We start from the raw sequence: 21223 nt of genomic DNA, 5'->3' as shown, positions 1-21223 counted from the left end.
ACAGTCAACTTACATTAAAGCAATGCAATTTGAAAGCAAAAGGACTATAAAAAGAGGCTGAGAACAAGTAACGTGTAGTGAACGGTAACTGTGCATGTTTCAGAAACCTTCTATGCTCTGCAGATAGAAGCCTGGGTGGAGGGGTCATGAGATAAAAATATTACTGCCTTGTTATTATTATAATGTTTCTCTATTTTATTCAAAATGGCAGCAAGTCTACTTATGGTTTGAAAGGTCTGGGATTTTGCTTACCATTACTGTCTCTGCACTTAAAAATTATTGGTATAATGATATCACTGTGTGATATTATTTGGTTATTTAGCAATGTGCATTTGTAGTACTCAAAGTTGTCACTGACTAGAAAGGGCTGGAAATATGGTATTCTGCTTCAGTTTCCTACTGCAGACACATCTCAGTTACAGCATGAATCATTTCAAAGTGCTAGCACTGAAATGCTACTATAGTAATATTTGTTAAAAAACATGCCCATTTGGAGCACTAATTGTTCTGCTACCAGGGCACAACCCTTCATAACAACACTTTAACAGTTTTTTTATGAAGACAGAATTTTAATTTTTCCAGTAGCTACCAAGTGTAATGCATGAGTACCTCTCCTCATTTGTTTTTCATCATGTATCGCTACCCAGAGGCCTTCATTAGCTAATTTGCTGATATATGGTTGCAGTTTATGAGCTTTAAACAATGGTGAGACATTATGGCTCCTTCCTTAGTGCTATGAAAGGAAAATAACTGTACTTTTAGTCCAAGCTGTACAAAAAAGTCCCTCAACCTATGTTCCTTTAGCTTCCCTCGCATCTAAAATTGTTATATAGTCTTTCTTGTTGGAATGAACTCTAAATGGTGTTTAGTCTGCTGATTCCTCCTGAACTGCAGAGAATCCCTGTTTTACCACCTATAACAAGGTAAGGATGCAAGATGAGAAAGTAATGGCTCCTGCTTACTCAGTATCCTAGTGAAATTCATATTGAAAAGTAAATTGGTTACTGCTGGTTGTTTTGGTTGGTTCTTCCTTAGCTGCCTGAGGAATTTTTTAAGAATTTAAGCCTAGCATGTCTGTTTAATTGCCCTAATTGGTATTGTTAGGTAATGTGATAAAATACAAAGGAGCACAAGTAGATGATGGCAGGTAGGACAGCCCAGATACCGCCTTGCTCCAGTTCCATCACAAGAGGGGGCATCCACCCACCCACCCACCCATCCATCCATTGGCAGCTGCTGGAAAACCCAGTGTCACTGAGCAGAGTCTGTGCATGTGTTTGTGTGTGCATCTGGGCAATGGGCTCTGAGCATCAGCAACAGCAAGAGAGGGGCTGCAACTTCAAGGGCTTAATTGCCAGTAATTACTGGGGAGACTGGGACCAAGGCCACCTGCTGGGAGATCCACCTTGTCCTTTTTATAGATTTCCTTGTTCTTTGTATAGGACTATCAGTCCTTCAACCTGCTCAGCCAGAAAGGGGAGCAGATGAGGGCACTGGTGCTGCCTGTGTTTGTGTGAGTACTGAGTGTGCCTCTCTGTTCTTTATGGATGGCCATCTATATGTGCATACCTGTACTGCACACAGTTGTTGTACCTCTTGGGAATATATGTTCAGTCTCACTGTTCGTCTATTTTAAAATCTTGGTGATTCCAACATGTTTTCTGTAAATACTCTGTGGACCAGAACAAAGCCTCTGGCTGACAAATGATACTATAGGAAGGAGATCATTCTCTGGACAAAGCTCCCTGATTAAAATTGAAGCCTATGGTCCTCAGTATATTCCATGTACTACCTCTAGGAAAGACCCAAGAATGAATTAAGCAGTTGAGAATTCTGATAAATTTTCCAAGACTTTCTGTAGGTATGACTTAAAGGGTTTTTCATTGCACTTTCTTAATTTAAAGCCATTTGGTATACAATTTAGGGACTCGAGCTGAACAATGGAGAGCTAAAATAAAATTACTGGAAATGCAATTTAAACTAGAGCCTGGGTATCTTTCAGCTGTCTAACAGAACTTAAGGAAAGAATGTAAATGCTGTGGAGAAGAGAAAACAACAACCTCTAAATCTGTCTGTTGCTGATGAGATACTGTAGTAAAGGAAATAATTTAAGCCAGTGAAAACTAACACATTCTTACATAAATTAGCTATGATGATATTGTGACAGCATGCTTAGTTTCATTTTTTAATCATTCTGAAAAATAGCACCTTTCTGTGACAACAGCATGTAATTAAATTAATGATAACTTGTGGTGTGACATTTCATCCAAGGCAGAGATTTTTTTTTGAGGCTTTTATGTTGTAGTGTTACATTTTTTTTCTAATTTAAAGCAACTCTATGTACATTGTGTTAGACGTAACTATTGGAAAATAAACAACTTTTATAAAGATGACATTATTTGACATTTTTCAGAAGAAAAAAAAATTATGAGTGTTAAGTATTGCTTTGGTCACTATTGTTACTGACCAGGATTCTCTCCTGACTATCCCGCTTCAGACAGCTCTCACATTTTCTGGAATGCACCCCTGTGACCTTATTTGTTTCCTTGTTACTGCCATGCTTTCTCAGGATTTATTCTGATATTACTGGTGTCATGATTCAGTCTCTGTATGATCCAAAGAATGTCATCTTTTGTTCACCTGCCATTTTAAAAAGTCACTTGAAATGTACTTAATTTCTTGCACAAGAAATAGACTGTACATTTCTCTCAACATTTACTGTCTTCACTCCCTTCTGCAAAAATATTTTCTTCATCCTTAGACCTACACAAATACATAACAAGAACCACTGATCCCTCAGCCCGCCTCCTCCTAAGATTCTTTTAGGGCCAGTTCTGAATATAATCCTCTTTTCTCCAATAACAAAAATCTACTTGCCAAGACTTACTCTTGCAGATGATAAGAGCACTGATGACATATGTAGCAAAACAGCCCTCATCCCAGCACCTTTTAGAAGTTGGTACTCATAATGCATTAGTGCCACCAGTATAACACACACTAGACCACTATCATGTGTGTGGTGATCTGCTCAATGTTATTTCAACAATGGAACACTTCCATGTCCCCCCACATTGTGGAGTATGAGTAACAATCCTCCTTAAATTCTGCACAGAAAATGCAGAATTTTGTTGTGATGTATTATATGTATACGCATGTATTTAGATGGTATTTTGAAAGTAAAAGTGAAGTCAGTGAGAAGTGTGAGGATGCCTGTGTTTGATTCAGCAGCATATGTGTAGATGAGTTTTAGTTCACTGCTGCTCCAACATTGTCACAGGGCTTCTGATGACTCAAAGCTCAGGCAGAATATTCTCCCACTGGCTCAAAGGTTCCAGAATTTAAATGCATGCAACCACATTCAAATAGGATTTGCAAATTCAGATAAAAATATTTAGTACTGCAAGTAAGTGTTAAAAGTGAGCCCAGCAGGATAGCAGGTTAAGACTCCACTTATCTTTCTCTATTGGTACTTTTTTTCTGACACTCCTACTGCTGGTTGGTGTAAGTCACTGAAAGCAGGGAGATGCTAGTGTAGGGATGTAGGAATGCAGGGAGTAAAGTGGTCCTAAAAATAAATGATGCTTAAAAAGCTAAATTGCACATAAAAAACCTGAATAAAACTGGTAATAGTTCAAAGTGTTTCAAAGGTAGGGTTTTTTTGGTTGCTTGCATGCCTGGGGATCCTGTGTGATTGCTTGCACTGGAACTCTTTAGGAAGGAGGAAAAAGTTTGCAACCTTTCTTGTCACAGTTTGGTTCTTGGTAAACTAGCTTTGTTTTATCCTTTAGATTCTTCCATTTGCATTTTTGTGCCTGTATTACAGCTCCCTTGCAGAAACTGAAGTAATCCATATAACAATTGTGTCACTTTGTTAAAGTACAAAAATAAAAATATCACAAAATCAAGTAAGTTTCTTCCTGTTGTCTCCCACACTAGAATCACAAATTGATCTTTGACATTAGTTTGAAGAACAAGGCAAAAAAATGCCTAACATTGAGATGCTTAGTGATGGAAGTGAGAGGATGACGTGCTTGGTAAATGAAAATCAGAGAGTGTTCATGAAGTTTTCAAAATGCTATAATAGACCGATAAATTCCACATGAATAGTTTTTTCATAGTTTATACATTTGTGACATTAAGAACAAAGGCCAGAAAATATGGTCAATTCATGTGATAAGCAACAGTGGCTACTTTTCAAATCACACTGACAACCTTCATAGAGTTGAGAACAGTAACAAGCAAGCAGATTCATCCACTGCACTCTATTGTACCAGAGAAAAAGAGAATGTCAGTGTATATTATTAAGCTAGTTTTATGCATTTGATGGTGGATGCCCTTTTCAATAAGCCTTTCTTTAGCCAAGCCTAACAATTCACAAGATATTGGTTATAGAAGGAGCTACAGATTGAGCCCAACAGAAATTAGCTGTTGATTAAACTGTTGTTTTGAGAAGGATCTACATCTGGCTTTTCAAAATAACCATACCCAAATAACTTTAAGGGAATGGGTAGTCTAAACTGTTCCCTGGTGACAGCCAGAAAGTGAGCATCTCTTTCATATTATCATAAATTACACTTTCACAAAAGGATTTATTTTTAAAATTTGATGGAAGATAGGCTTTTTTGAAAAAAAAAAAGAATGGCTTACTAGATTATTCCATTTAAATAATCAGAAATTTCTGAAGCCAAATGAATAATTATTTGCTAATAATACAAACACGAAGATCCTGGACAAAAACTGTCCTCAGTCCACAAGGTATGCATGAAGTAACATCACATATACTGTGATGGTATATCTGCTTGTTTAATTTTTTTGAGAAAAATGCTATTTAGGATTTTACTGGTCTTTAGTGATGGGACAAAGACAGTGAGAAAGATGTACAACCTCATAATACATCATGGCTTCAATTTTTTAACGTAAGACCTTATCTTGCCTGTTAGGGGATATGCTGCAATGCATCAGCCTGACTAAACCATTCAGCTTCATATGTTTCAGAAGCACACATGCAGAGGAATTGTTCTAGGTATTTTTCTATACTCACAGCATCTTCTCCCAAGCACTCCCTCTTCACCTCCACTCCATTACTCTGGTTCTGTTTTCTCCTCATGAGCAACCTTGCTCCTCAATACAAGCATGGCAGGATTTGTTGCTCTGTTCCCATTCTCTCAGATGGATTTTTAATCTCTCCCTGCCACAGACAGGCATATTACTCCATTGCTACAAATTCTTTGGTCTTTACTTAGACTTCATTCCTTTACTTCAAAACAATATTTACATACTTCTCTGAAAATTCAAGTTTGCTACCTTTGTTTACTTTAATCATTTGCTTTCTTTATCTTTTATTGCTTCCTCATATCTCCTTTCCCTTCTTGTTACAAGTTTTCCTCCATGGCGTCTAAGCCTGATTCAGTATTCATGGGACAATTCAAACCCAGAATGAAAAAGCTGATCCACTGCCTACTCAAGATGTATTCTAACAATTTCCTTTTAGATGCTAGGAAATCGTGCAGTCTGGAGGTTTATTTTATTCTTGCTGACTCTCTTCTAAAACACTTAAATTATCAGTGAATCCATAATTTGTATGGATGCAAAACCAGTCTGAGATAGTCTTGCAAGTGTGCACTTCTTGAAATATCTGATTGTTAGAGTTTAAGGGAACAGAATAATTCTCAGGAACAAATAGTGCTGCCTCCCATGCTGGAGTCAGTATTGCTCTCAGCATATGTCATTGCTTGCAAGATATAAATACTGCTCTGGTGAAACTAATCTGATGCACTGCATCTGTAATTGTTTTTCCATTTGATTACACTGCAGAAAAGTTTATGCAATCTAATGCGATTTGATAATACTGCATAATAAGTCCATGTAGAATACCAAGTGTTTTGGGAGCAAGTGTTTCTCATATAGCTGACCTTTCTGTTCTATTCTATTCTATTCTTTGCCAGTATGATAGAAACACACCAAAATGACTGATGAACAACTCTTTTTTTTTTTTCTTTTGTGTACAGTATGCCTTTTAGTGAATCACTTAGGGGGCTGTTGTTCTGACTGATATGTGAGCAGCCTTAAGTATGGGGAAAATGCTGAAGATGGTGACATCCTAATTTTGAATTCTGATTCTTGATCTCTGTTGAAGATTTCACTCTCCAAGACCCAACCTCAAATTCTCCATCTGTTACTATTTCAGCACTATTTTCATTGCTTCCTGCCTTTCATTTATTTTCTACTTATTATATAATGCTACCTACAGACATAAGTTTCAAGTCAATAGAAAATGCATCTGTTGTACAGATTAAAGATGACTTTTCTGTTAGGTTTCTGCAGTTGAATGAATGTACCTTTGTGAATTTCATAAACAAAAGGATAGATTTTTGCATCTATCTTATGTGTTATTAGGGGAAAATAGTGTTGACATTAACCTACATCAATTTTTTCAATTCAGTGAAAAAAGAAACAATTTACAGGAATAATCTGATGCCAAAGGATCATTATGAATTCTACATGTATCTTTTCTTATTAATGATTTTTACTATAATCAGAGACTTTCAGAACCACAAAAAGCCTCTGTTCAATTTAGACTTACAATCTGTGAAAGTTCAAGAGATAGGGAGAGTTGTCTTTAATTCAAAGCAAAACTACAATTTAAAATACAGGAATAAAGCAACTCTGGGCCCCATGTTTGATTAAAAGATTTGTTACAGATTTGTTTGGGTTTTTAAAAGTTATTTTCTATGAGATATTCTAAAAGTCAAATGCATAGGTTGGATTTACTTGCTGCAAGATATTTGACATTTCTTGGCTCTTTTACATTAACTTTTTAACCAATTATCCTCTCAAAGTGAATTCCTTAAGAACTGGACCCTGATACATATCAACAGCAGGGAGTTTTCACTTACCCTTCCCATCTTACTTTGTTAAAATAGACATTTCTTCGCCCTGGCTTTGCCTTAATGTATGTTTGCTAAGTGTCTACTACAGACTTACATGAATACTACACATGAATAAGGCATGGTATATCCAATGTTCATTCTGTAACTTTGCATAGGTGATCAAGAGAATGGAATATGAAAGGTCTATTTCATTTTTGGCCATTTTCTCTGTGGAAGCTCCTTTGATACCAAGAGCTATCTGTAGAATCCCTTACATACCTTGATGAAAAAGTGCCTTCTGGCAAGATGAACAATGTTTGTGCTTTTTAATAGCACAATCATTATGACAGTGATGACATATTGCCTACAAACTGCAGCTTGCAAACAGAACTCAGAGATTCAGAAGAGATTTCTGTATTCTCTATTCCACTTCTAAAAGCTTAGATCAAAGATATCAAAAGCAAATAAGCCAAAAGAAGCACCATCTGTAATTTGGTGAAACAAAAATCTGAAAAACAGAAAACATGGTGTTGGGGCATGACTGAATTTTCTGTCTCCTCCACCACATGAATTAGCTTTTTGTTAGACTCAGCAGCATCAAGAATAAATCCAGATTATTGAAATGATCAGCATCCAAATAGTAGTGTGTTGCATAAATCGTCAGTATTTGTAGGGGTTGACTGGAACAAAGGTTACCCTTATATTTTTGCTGTCAGAAATCTAAGTCAAGGGAATAGTTGTATGGTAGCAGTTAGCTTACAATGAAAAATATCAAACACATAGCTCCCAGTTTCTGTTTTGCCTTTAAAAATTATGATTATAGATACATATTATTCATTATCCATATTGGGCTTATTTTTCCCCAAAAGAAAATCTCTGCACTTAATATAAACACATTTTTAAAATAGTCATTACACTAATAACTTTTATGTGCAGAGTATATGACTCACAGAAAGCGCAGGTGTGCAGGAAGCAGCTCAATGATTAGACAATATTAAGACAATTTGCAAATAGAGATCTGAGTATGTTTTCATTCCATTTTCAGCTACTTCTTTTTATAACTTCTATTAAAAGCCTATCTTTCTCAAAATGAAAAGTTCAATAGAACTTACAGTTCTTTAAGAATTTCTTGAGGCTTTGTTAAAAACTAGTGCAAGTGTATCTGATAGTCTAACACAACTTGTTCACAGACATCAGTATATTCTGATTAGCTCTGAGAACTTCACAGCTTCTGAACTCCTCCAGCTAGCTGCTCAGTATCAATCTAAAAGTGGTGATAGCACGGGCCCAAACACTGCTATACAATGCTCTAATGTGGCATATCTGCATGAAACAATCACTCCATACCAAAATGCATCTACTACCACATCAAACTTCTTGTTCCTCTGCTACATTCATCTCTTTCTCTCTCTAGAGAACCTCAGAGCTTTTGATTTTCATATTTCAGATGCTGAATGGGCTGAAAAATCTCATATCTTCTACCAATCAGAGGCTGGCTGAAAACTTCCATAATAAGGAATAATTGAATTTTTTATAAGGAGTTAAAGCTTTGCAGCTTCTAGTATCTACACATAGCTATGTCATTATATTCATGTAGAATCTGTTACTATAGCTGTGAATCACCAGGTGAACCTTGCCCTGTTCCTGAGGCAGAAACTCCTTAGGGACCAATCAGAGATGAACACCAATGTAACAAGTGATCTTCTCTTGCTCTTTAACTGCAAAAAGAACTTTCTTTAAACATACAGAAGTACTCAAACTGATACAACTACTTTAAATTACATTCATCATTAGGTAGCATACAATGTAAAAGACTTTTACCTAAAAGAATCAGCCTCTTTCCTGAAGGCTCAGTCACCATGCTGATGGCATTAAGGACGGGTCTACTGCCACAGGAAATACATACAATGGAAACTCTTCAGACCGTGATGCACATTTGTGTCTTGTATTTGTACACTATCTAAAAAACTTTGGATTCTTAAATAAACACGAATAAATAAAATCATTGTACTTTATAATGGAAGATGACTGGAATTCTTTGGTTCTCCATGTCTAAGTAAAAATGATAGCGATTATTTTTAACATCTCAATAAATAACCTGATAAAGACATCCTATGTCTTTTCCAAGCTGCTTATGGGCCCACATCATTTCCTATCTATCCACTTTGAAATGGATCCAATTCACTACTTCAGAGTAAATTAGTACTTACAGTATCTTACAATATCTATTACCTGTATTATAGTTTAATAGGATTCTTAGTCTTTTACCTAGAGGATGACATTTTAAATCACACTGCCACTTTACTATTAAGCAAAGAAATGATAGTCATGTCCTGAAATGAACATCAGTGTGAGGCTGACTCAGTTATCTCCAAGGGATGACTTTATAGCTTTGAGAACTGACAGATTGTAGTGTCATGAAATGCATGCAGGGCATGGTGTGGTGGCTGTAAATCACATGGGCAACTCACACAGCGGCCAGCACCCTTTGGAATAATCTTTACGTTCCTGTTGTGTCCAATAAGCCTCTTAGTTGAAAGAATACACATGATGCACTTTTTTCTCCACCACTGGTAAATGATAGCTCCTGGGGCTTTGACAGCTGCTTGCTAAAATTTAAACAAGACTTTTTGTTGGACGTTTATCTATACTTGTAACCCTCCAAGGACTATAAAGGACAATCAACTCTAATCCAAAGAGTCAATTTATCTTTTGTGATTTGCTTTAGACCTATTTAAATCTGAACTGCTAATCTAAAATCCTAGAATCACTATATAAATAAAAAGAATAAACCAAGCCATTACAGCTAGATTGTACTAATATTTACGTAATCTATTACATTTTCTGCTTTGTCTGAGAGAGATACCCTGCTACTGCTAACAGATTGACCTCAGAAATTATGCTGAAAGAGCAAGTTGCACCCCAGCCCGGGAGGAAGTCCCTCCCTGCTTGGCACAAACTGAAATGTTACTTTGCAATTTATGGCTTCCATCACAGATCCAGTCTATGTGGAATAAAAAGTAACTGCAGACATTTCAGATTCTACCTTCTCTTGACATCCTTACTGAAGCAAGGACAGCAACCCCTAGGAGCTTCAGCCCACTGTCCTTTTAACTCCATCCATGAAAAAAATGTACCTACTTTATATTAAATGCTTATTAATTGCATAAGGTCTGAAAATTGTTACTGCTGCTCCCATAGGAGAGAGCTTTTAAGCCTATAGTTGTGAAGAATCAGATGACATAGTAACTTCTTTGGCCATTTGCTGGGTCATCCAACCAAAAGTATTTCAGCGACCAAAGCTTGCTTCAGCCCATCTAACACTAATTTTCTTGTAATATATCTTTTTCTACATAGAAATACAACTGTGCTCACTTTGATCTCCATCTCATTTTTCAGAAGAGCCACTCTGGATTTACAGTGATGAATGAATGTATTTTTGACTCATAATGTTGCTTATACTTCTGAACTCTGCTCAGGAAATGGAATACTGACTTGCATGACCACCATGACCACCTACCAAATCAAAATGCTGACTATCCTTATCTCCAAAACTGCTTTTTTTTTTTCTTTTTTCCTTCATTTTTTTTTTTAAAATATGCAGTCCTAAGGACCACAATGAGTAGACAATTTACAAATCATACATGCAAACTTGTATGCACCCTGAGAATCCCATGGTTTTGTTAATTTGGTGTTCATTTTCTTTGCCTCTATACTTTCTTCCCCTCAGTGGATGAAGAAGGCTACAGCAACACTGGGTCTTTTTTGATGTTGACTTTCAGAATTTTTTTTACTTGGTAGGTAAATGATAAAGTATTCATAAAATTACAGGCTGAATCCCACACACATGTTTCGAGAAATAAATATTAGGTTCATAATGCTTTGAAGTTGGAAAAAACAGTAGATCCTTGGATTTTTCATTTTGTTGTTCTAAGAAGGCCAACAAATCTCAGCACAGTTGAAGAAGACAACCTCCAGTAACTAACAGTGTAAAATTAATCAGCACTTTTAGGCGAGCAGAAATGTTCTTTACAAAGCAAATCATTATTCCAGTACGCATAATTTTCAGAGCAAGGAAAATATATGAAGAAAAAGTAAAGGTAATTTCCTCTGCAAATTAATTTTCCAGATTTACATCATACCTATTCAACACCTAAGTCGTACAATTTTGTACACTCATACTTACTGTGACAACACAGACATAGAGTTTAAAGGAAATGTTCAAGATCATTCCCCAGCTACGGAAGGAAAAACCTCATGTTACTAATGCTGGGAAGATCATTTTAACATCTTTCAGATTTCATTAATTAATTCTGCCCTACAGAATGTTAAACAGTTTCTCAGACTGTATCCAGTGACCTGATTGTTTATCCCCAAATGTATGTATTCTGATCCAGAATGGCTGAGATGGTATTTTCCAAAGTAGAAGCTTAGTTCTTTGTAACAATTCCCTTCCTCAACACAAACAAAAAAAAGCCTTTGTACTCTCTCTACAGCTTGACTAAGGTCCTGAGGAAAGAAAGCATCCTCATCAAAGACTCATCAAAGCAGATAGGTAGGATGAAAAAAAAACAAACAACCAAACCAAACCAAATAAAAAACTAGAATATTTTTTCCCCATAATTTTTCTACAAAATTAATTAAGCCCAGTTCTTAGAAGAAACTTAGTGATTTAGAACCATGCTTTGTTTACAAACTTCATGTTATTTAAGATCTTAAATTTCTGGATCCTGGATAAACAAAAGAACCATACTGTAATTAGTGATATTTAAGATATAAGTACTTTCCTGTATGGTGTACAGGAAAATGTAATTCTGTAAGAATGATACCCTACAGTACTGTACCCTTTAGTTACCTTTAGCTGTCCTCTTGGAAAGGATGCAAACAAAGCTTGATTCTCTCCAAGAATTAGGAGCTATTGCTTGGATTGTAGGAAGGCAATCAGACCTCCGAAGTGGCACTCTGTGCATGTCACTTTTGCAAAAATTCTGCAAGAGGTCAAGTCTTTCTTTTAAAAAGAAATCTGGAAGAGTAGACTAGAAGTTGTCTTTTCACTCTTTTTTTTTTTTTTTTTTAAATCCAGCATTACATCAATTCCAGATGCAAGACACGGACTTTCACTTCTTCCTCTGCCTTTAGGGATTTAAAGCTCCCTACCTGAGTGGATAACATCACACTGGACTGCAAAAGATTCTGTGAGGGTAAAACACTCTCACTCCCTTCATAATGCACTGTGCATGGAAATAGAAATAGTACCCACATTAACTGCTGATTCAGCCATACAGTTATCAAATGCAGCTACAACTGATGTAGCAACCTCACATGTAATTATTTTCCAGTACTACATAAAAGAAGACCATGCAAATACAAGACAAATCACTTCGATCAGAGATTTTTTTTTTCCCCATGGAAAATAAACAACTGAAACATAAATGAAATTAACAAAACACAATAAAAATGACTTTTTTTTCTTGCTGCTCTCTGTTATGTTTAGCACGTACAAGCCACCTCTTGAATTTATTTGTTTAGGGTGTTTGCGTGCAGTGTGGTCTTGCAGGAAAAGGAAATGGCTGTTCAAGGAAAGTGAAAAATGAAAAAACTCTTGTGGCTCCTAATTTATTTGATGGATGCACTCATTGACTCAACAACTGCATTTCAGAGATTTTCTGTTTTTTTCTTTTTTCCCTAGCTACAGTGTCCACAGTTACATTTTACAAAATCTAACTTGCAGTGAAACAAAAGTCCCATCTGCATCTCCCCTAGAGCCTTACACAAAATAAAATTAAATTAAACAAACATTGTAAGCTTTCACATACCTGAGCAATTTTGGCAATACAAGCAAACCAAGCCAAACCAAATGACTCAGTTTTGGGCTATTGAGCTGTTTGGGGTTTTTAACTTCAGCTTTCTAGCAATTTGGATATCTGAAATTGCAATTTTATACAGGCAACAATCAGGAAACAGAAATTCCAAATAAAAGATAACATAATATGTGTTTTCTAACTCTGAAGTTAGAAGTTCTCACTCAGACTTAAATAATTTCCATCTTCAGACACATAGTGATCAAAAGAATTTATGGTACTATGTTAACTAAAGGTTTATTAATATTTTAATTGCTGAAACTCATTGTTTAGTCCAGGAGAGTTGGAGGACTTTATGAACAGTAATGCTACAGCTAAAACACCTTCTTAGGAACTGATATATAATGTTACAAGCTCTACTTGGACAGATATTCTGATTTGGAGAAAAATTTAAATGTGGTTTTACTGCACTGCAGAGAGTAGCAAGGGGATATGTTTGCATGAGTGTCATCAGGATACTAATGTAATCTTATAATATTAATATATAAGAAGTACTTAGCTACTTAATTTTACCTAACGAACTTTGCAGTATTTATGATATCAGAGGTTGCACTTCACAAATTTTTACACCATAACAAGAGCTACAAAACAGCAGGTAGACAGAGAGAACTATTAGCTGCCTATAAGTAACAGTACTTAATGACTGTAAAAGCTATTAAAATGCAAACAACCATAATTTCATCAGGAAAAAAACCAGGTCTGTAGAGAGAAAGAATATCTTTGATTTCTAGTCTTCTACTTTATTGTCCTGGAGCCAATATACTGTATCTCTCTCTCTCCTAGTGATTGCTGTGCTCTCTAACAAACTTACAGGCCAAACTCAAGGTACTGTGTTTCATAATAAGATCAATTTTCTTGACATTTTTGACTACAGTTTAGATTTACACTAAATCTGCACCTTTGATAAAATATAACTGATCTCATTGTTTTAAAAATGAGCATACCTGAGAAGAACATCGACCTATTTATCTGACAAAGAGGCATTAATATGGATGTCCTAGTCACTTCAATATCACCATTGCTAAAGAAGTCAAAAACAGGAAAAGAAAAAAAGCTTCATCCAGTGCATCTAATTATATTAGTATAACTATCCTTTTAAATATTTGTGGTATCTTTTTCTTTTCTATATCTGTTTTCTACATTTACACTTTTGCCCCAAAACTGCATTATTGAAGAGAAAATACATGCCTTAAATTTTATTTCTCTTGAACTTTCAGACTGATACCTTATACAGTTGTTCATGCACACTGCTGGCTGCAGAGAAGCTCTGTGCCATATAAAGTCCTTATAAGAAGACACGCTGGAAGAAAGGGACCACATTTTTCTGTGCTGCAGCTATAGATAACATACATGCATATCTGTATCATAAAGAGAGCATTGCTCTCTATACCCAACACAAGATTTGCTGGAAATGCTAAGGCAGCTGGAGAGTCATAAACCCTCCCTCTTCCAAAAGCAGCAGATAATGGGACATTGGTGTGCTGCCTCTGGGGAAGTGTTTGCTGCCATGTGTCTGTGCCTGGCCTGCAGCCAAGGCACAGCTTAAGCCAGCTTTGTCTGATACCAGCATACATATGGTGTATACATATCCATGGTTATGTCTGTGAAAATTTAGGCTCATGTATTTGAACCTCCTCTGAATACCCAGCAAGAATACGCATATTGGACAGGTGCTTCTGCACTCAAATACATCAGAATATTCATTCAGCACAATCCTTTTTCTCCCGTGTATATCTGAAGTTCAGACTTGCAAAAGCACTGAACATGATGAGGGAAAGAAAATTATAGACAATGAAGGCTACTTTTCATGCCTTTTATTGTACCAGGTTCAAGTCCTTTTTTTTTCAATTATCTAGAGGAAGTGTATGGTTAGAGGCAACTGGCTAAAAGGCCCATCAGCCAGAGTTGTTTGTGTTATGTGCCCTGTTATGTTTGTCTTTGATTTAAGTGCAGTTGCTAAATATGTATCTCTGCAGATTGATGCAGAATTATTTTCGGAGAGATGACAATGTCACAAATGTACTATAGAAAGGAACACAGATGAACTCCAAAGAAAGCTTTGTGTAACAGGAGATATTTTTTAAACACATGCCCTTAAAATTCTATTAAAATGAAGATACTATTTTGGAACAGTCCATAAAAGTTTTCAATTAATATACTGTGGTTCCTAAACTGTGTATTTTATTAAATTAAAAGGTTATTAAAATGTGTTCTATCTAAAGTAAGAAGTGCCTAATAAATAAATACTCAGCCCAGTAGTACTCTGTTAGCTCTATACAAAATCTATCCATATAAATAACACTGTTTATCTGCTGTAATAAAAAGCCAGTAATCTGAGATTACCAAAATGCTAGACTGAAAAACACATGAGTAAGACTGGGATGCTGGAAGTATCCCAGTTAACGTTAAGTGCCACAGCATCTTATCACCTGGAGCCTTTCCTGAATCCAGAGCTCAAGGCTGCTTTAATTGCCTGGCAAAACTGAAGTCTCTGCACTTACCAGTCTGCAAAAAATAGCAGTCTGCACTGAGCTTTCATCATTAACACAGAGCTTCTGTGTGCCTGGCTCCCCAAGAACTCACCAGTCATGATGAAACTTGCAGTCCAAAGTTATTTAACTTCCTAGTACCTCGGAGGACTAAATCTTGAAAAGTGAGAAAACCCATGCTTTCCATCTGAATTGAATTCACACAGCAACTGAACTTGCAACAATTCTAATTAAATTGGATTTGTTCCAAGTCTTAATAGCAATCCACTGAGTTTGTTACCATTTATACACACACACACACACACACAAAAAAAAAAAAAAAAAAAAAGGTTTATAATTCACCTTGGCAAGCTGTCATAAAAAGGGTAACATGGGTGAAGATAGTCACATCATAAATGCCTATAAAATTATACTGTACCAAGACTTCTTCACCCAATAAATAGCCAAGTGACAGAAAGAAGTATTTTTGGTAACAGGGTCCTGAATTATAACGCTGTTTAATGATCAAATGGTACACTCCATGACGCAGACAAATTCTGTCTCCATAGAGAATACTCCATATATTTTTAATGTAGGGTCTTATGAATATAACAGCATACAGTATGAATATTTAAGGACCATATGAAGGCTGGATGATCAGTTGAGAGATGTCCTTCACTTAGATCTCTATATAAAAAGTATAAATATTTATTAGGTAGTAGTATTAACATCATGTATAATACTAGAACATGCACAGCTGCATCAGCATTTTCCTTTATACTCTGTCTAGCACAGAAAATAATTTTGGACTGAGAACTTGATAACTAATGTCAAGGAGAGAAGTACTTTTTCCAAGTAAGGAGAGCATGGAAAGAATGGCAAAAGAGTTTATCCTCCACATGATCTTTCTGCAGCATTATAAGTAGATGTTAGAGTTTTATGTATTTTATGAGTAAAGTTTAGTCCATTGAAAAATATGATTATTACAATCAAATCAAAACAAAATAAGAAGATTATATAATTAGGTCTCCTTTTTTACAGCATAAAAATTCATAGCAGTGATGAGTCTGAAAGTATTATTCAGTCTGAAAGTATTATTTCAGTCTGAAAGTACTATTCATGCTCTCATGACAGTCCCTTTGGTTTCATGGGACCAGTCTTATTTATTCAGATTATAGATCCTAAGAATAAGGCCCAAACTACAGTTTGCAAAGGTAAGAGAAAAACTCCAGAACTTCAGGTTCCCAGACTCTGAATGTTTAATACTGACTGTGATTTTCACTCTTAGAGAAACACCAAAGTGTTGCTACTATTTTCCTTCTGTATCCATGTTGCTGGATTTGTTATACTATAAATATATTTAGATTATTCTCCAAAGTTTGAGTAACTAACTAACTCTGCATTTGTGAGACCATCATTCAGGATTTTCTTCTAAGGCTCCATAGGGTCTTTCAGATAATATAAACATTATCCTGTTCACTGTTACTATACTAAAAATAAAATCTGATTTTTCAAGTCGCAGAAGGTATGCTGAATATAGCTTAGCTCTTTTTCTAAGTGCCTTGGAAATAAATAGGTAATCAATCATATTTAATCAATATGTTGTTCAGCCATGCAGATTCACATGCCTATAATTCCAGCTTTATTCAAGCACTCTTTAGTCTCAGTACATTCTTTATTGATTATGTTCTTTTCATCAGAAAGATGCAGATAAATAAGTGGTATGTCTTAAAACCTGAAATATGAAATTAGAAAAAAATATTAAAAGAATCCCCTTTGACTATCATGATATGAAATTCATTTCACTATTCTAAGGCTTGGAGCAACTGTTCTTAGCTGTCTGGATCTCACTCACACTGAGAATGTCCTACTGGGATTATAGGGATTGACTTCAAAAGTAGCAAAATCAGGTGCCAGTTGCTCACTTCAACATATTCATTAAAGCACTGACACAGGCACAAACATGCCCTGAAGCAGATGTGCAGGTCTATATATACAGTTTCTGTCTAAATACAAAGTAGGAGATAGAATGGATTTAACAGTCCTAAGAGTTCCAGCTTAAAATATTAAACAAAGCCTCTGAAAGCCCAATTTTAGGGATCACAGTCATCTGTTGATTATTCTGTTTCAAATGTTGAAGTGTGACAAAATGCCTCCTATTGTCAATCTTTTCATTGTCTAGGTTGGCAATGAATAAACATGAACATAGTTGTCTAATTCTGTTTGAAAACTCTTGAAAAATGTAAATAACTATTGAGCTCAGAATAAACAGTTGAATGTGGCTTTTGCTTTTGTTTTATATAGCTTGCAATGAGAGGAAGAACAGCATGACATTAAAATCACAATCTATCTTATTGTGTGGTTGTTTTCCAGGGACTTTCTAACAGCCCTGCTCTTCACTCATTCCAGAAGATAACAAGAAGCTCAGTTTGGCTGGTTTGATCAGTGAAATGAGAGACAAGAAAGAATATTTGCATTTAAAATTGCTCTTCAGTCTGTCTGTCCTAGACCCAGAAGCTGTACCAGTTTCTCAGTGTCTCGACAGATGGGACTATTTCTTGCAAAGAAATTATGTATTTCTTTGTAAATACAAGAAGATCATCTAAGTGATCGTATTATGATAAGTGGCATTCAGTGAAGCAGTATCCTTTCTTATCCCAGAGTAAAAAGCCCCTTTTCTTATCCTGAAGTAAAAAAGCAATTGCAAGTAAAATATAAGAGCAATGTATATTTTAGTCCCATATTCATTCTCTTTTGGTAATTCTTTGCATCTGGGGCAAGGGAAGTAACCTCTAGACTTGCATTAGACTTCTTAAAAAAGAACAAGGTCTGAAAGCAACAGTATTATTGACTTGTATTTGTGCTAAGCACCCTTCAAACATTTAGCTTCAATCTTTAGTGAAAAAAGGCTGGATGCTCAGATTTAACTATATTGTGCTGAGCAGTGCCACAGTAGGACGTGCTTGCCAGCAGAAGATCTACTCAGGCACTTCTTACTCTCACTTCTGTATGAATCTGTCAGTCATGTCTATTGCCTTTTTGCTGTTTCATAACGTACCATCAATTTAAAATTGCTTCTTCTTGTTGAGAAAAGACTCTCTAAGTCCTGGCTTACTTTGTAAATATGACATCAGTGTCAATTTTCCTTACTATACTGTAAAAAAATATACAGAAACTCTAAGATTTCTAGATGGGACATCATCTGTCTAAGAGAAAAGGCCTCAGAACACAAGTGAACTAGATGTAAGTTTAAAAGACGTAATTTAAATGCAATTCCAGTAGCCACACTGTGTGTTTTCCAGTTAAGAAAAAAAACAACACAAATTAAAAAGAAAAAAAAGCAAAAAACAACCCCACAACCCAAACAGGACAAAAAAATCAGAACCTAAAGTCTAGAAGGCTGTTTTTAAATGACGGTTTGAATGCTTTCCAGAAAGCAGGGAAATCTTCAGTATGGCAGTGTTTCTGGATTAGAAATACAAAGTTTTATCTTGGCAGGTAATCACAAGGAGTTAAGTTCAGCTTTGAGAAAGACACTGCCTCTGAGGGACATTCACAATGACCAGTTCAAGCTTCTATCCTGAACTGCACTCTGAAGGACCTCTGCTTCAGCAGAAGAGGAGCATATACACACTGGTCACACTAAAAGTGCTACTTTGAACAGCACTCTTATTCACTGGGTTACAAACCCAGGCAAACCTCTCCATCCCAGAAGCTGCACAGCAGCTCTTAAGCTCTCCATTAAAATTTACACAGTAACTATTTATTTCCTTTTGCATGTATTTTCTAATGTCTGCACTTCCCTTTCCTGCAGGTATTCTTCTGAAGTTCCTCTGTGCCGCTACCTATGCTGCACCAAATAAAAGCCATGGGTCAGTTTCACAAGTAAGTAAAGAAAAGTGTGTCACTCCCCCTTCCCTCTCTAGACCCCCTCTTTTCTGGAAGTTGTTCAAAATTTTTTTCCCTTTATTTCAGCTTGTCATTCAAAATGTTGAAATGTGAATAAATTCACCACAATGACAAGGTTTCTCTTTTCTTGAGAAGCCTTTAGACATTTTCTTTTATGGACTCTCACAAAGGCCATTAGGAAACCTCAAAATATTTAGACAATGGATAATTACAAAGGAGTGATCCAAACACCTAAATGCTTCTCCAAACCGATTTGAACAGTTAGCTGTTTCAAGGTCAAATAGTCAATACAATCTCCAATTAGCAGAGCTGAGCAAATATCTAAAGATTTCTTTTTTCCAGGAAGTGCTGTTTAAACATTTTTAAAAATCTGCTGCAGCCTTCCTATTTCTTGAGTTCACATTCAGCTCAGCATGCAAATGACTATATTCTGTTAGAGCAGAGAAAAATCAAATATATGGATATTCACAATCAATGTCATTGCATTCATGTGCACAACTAATCAAACCAATGGTGTCTGCATATAGTAGGCAAAAACTGGAGTGAAACATGGTAGTCAAAAATGAAAAACGTAAACGTCTACAGAAATTATAATATACTTGTGGCTTGCCTACAAGCAGAAAACTAGACAAAGTAAACTGGATAAATTATTCATTGTAAATTAGTTTTTCATCCCCAGGATTATGTGTGAAAAAAGAACAATTACACGACATTTGATGTTGGTCAACAAATATATCAACAAGCTTTTAGCATCCAATGAGAACTGCAGTGTAATGGCTTATTCGAGAAGAAAAATTGTGCTGATCTGAAGTAACTGAACTGTTACTTCCTGCAAAATCAAAATATTTTCCTCTACAAATAATTTAAAAATAGGTATCTAAATAATATGACAGTGAACTTTTCCTGTAAATTACAAATCTTTGCAAAATGGCGATTCTCATTACAAACTGACAGCAAGTCAGGGGATGCCTACAAATTCCCAGCTACGGAAGAGAAATGTTGAAAGGACAAAGGAGACCAGAGGATCTCCAAAATATTTGAATTTGTCCTACTTTTGTTTATAGTAAATTCTCGCTTTCATTTAAGTAGGCAAAATAGAAGCACAAACACATTTGATTGGTTTTATTGGAGTAACACAAGCTAAAATGATTCCTTCAGTTGAGCATATATTTTGTGTTTCTGAGACCCTAAGCATTTCAAAACAATGTGGAACTCCTTGAATGCTTTCCCAACTCCAATTAGCCAGCTGCCCCAACTTTTTCTCCTGCTTTCCATTTATTTGCCATCCAGTAAAAGTTTGAGAAATTTTTCCTAAAAAGTGGTTCATAGCCTAGGACATTTACCAGTCCTGTAGTTCAAAAAAAATTAAAAAAAAAAAATATAATCTAATTAAATTATAATTTTATGATCTTAATCTCACATTACAAAGGTTCTTTTTTGAAGTTGTCACTCATGGATTAGGAAAAGAAACGGTACTGCAAAGAAAGGAGTCTCACACACTTTGATACTGACAAAAAATATGCTACCTATCAAGGGAGGCTATACTTTTAAAATTGCTTTTTTTTTTTTTTTTTTTTTTAACAGGGCTTTTATCTCATTTAAAGATGGAAACTGTGTGGAGGTTAATAATAATAGAGAGTGACTTTATTCTTCTCCTTTTTTGCAACTGCAGGTCAGCTGTGACTCTTGGCATTTACAGAATGAGCACCCTTGACTGGAAGCAGCCATGATCTAATCTGTACAAATGCTTGAGTAAAACTTTATCAAAAAAGAATTAACTTTTGTTTCAATTTCCTTTCTTCTGTTCTAGGATGATTATTAATTAAAAAAAAAAAATTGCATCTTCTCAATTATAGTGAATATTCTCAGTGGTTCTCCTAGTGATAAGATGATGGAATGGATGGGATGTTCATTTTACCCTGAGATTTACTACAGCTGGGAAAAGTCAGGCAACATATTTGATAGGACTTTCTCCTGTACTTGTATATCTGACCTAATAACCTAATAAAGATATTTTAAGAAGGGAAAGTTAATGAAGATGACTGGAAATCTTTGATGCTTACAGCACATTTATTTTTAACACCTCATAAGAAAAGGTGACAATGCTGCTCCTTGC

General features: G+C 35.7%; 1 protein-coding gene across 1 annotated transcript in view; it reads right to left on the bottom strand.

Moving 5' to 3' along the window:
• Window positions 1-21223, bottom strand: part of KHDRBS2 (KH RNA binding domain containing, signal transduction associated 2) — a 411839-nt gene that overhangs the window by 74201 nt on the left and 316415 nt on the right. The window lies entirely within an intron of this gene.

Source organism: Calypte anna, chromosome 3, assembly GCF_003957555.1.
Source record: "Calypte anna isolate BGI_N300 chromosome 3, bCalAnn1_v1.p, whole genome shotgun sequence".
Taxonomy (NCBI): domain Eukaryota; kingdom Metazoa; phylum Chordata; class Aves; order Apodiformes; family Trochilidae; genus Calypte; species Calypte anna.
The sequence above is the reverse complement of the archived record's forward strand: the minus strand, read 5'-3'. Positions and strand labels throughout refer to the sequence as shown.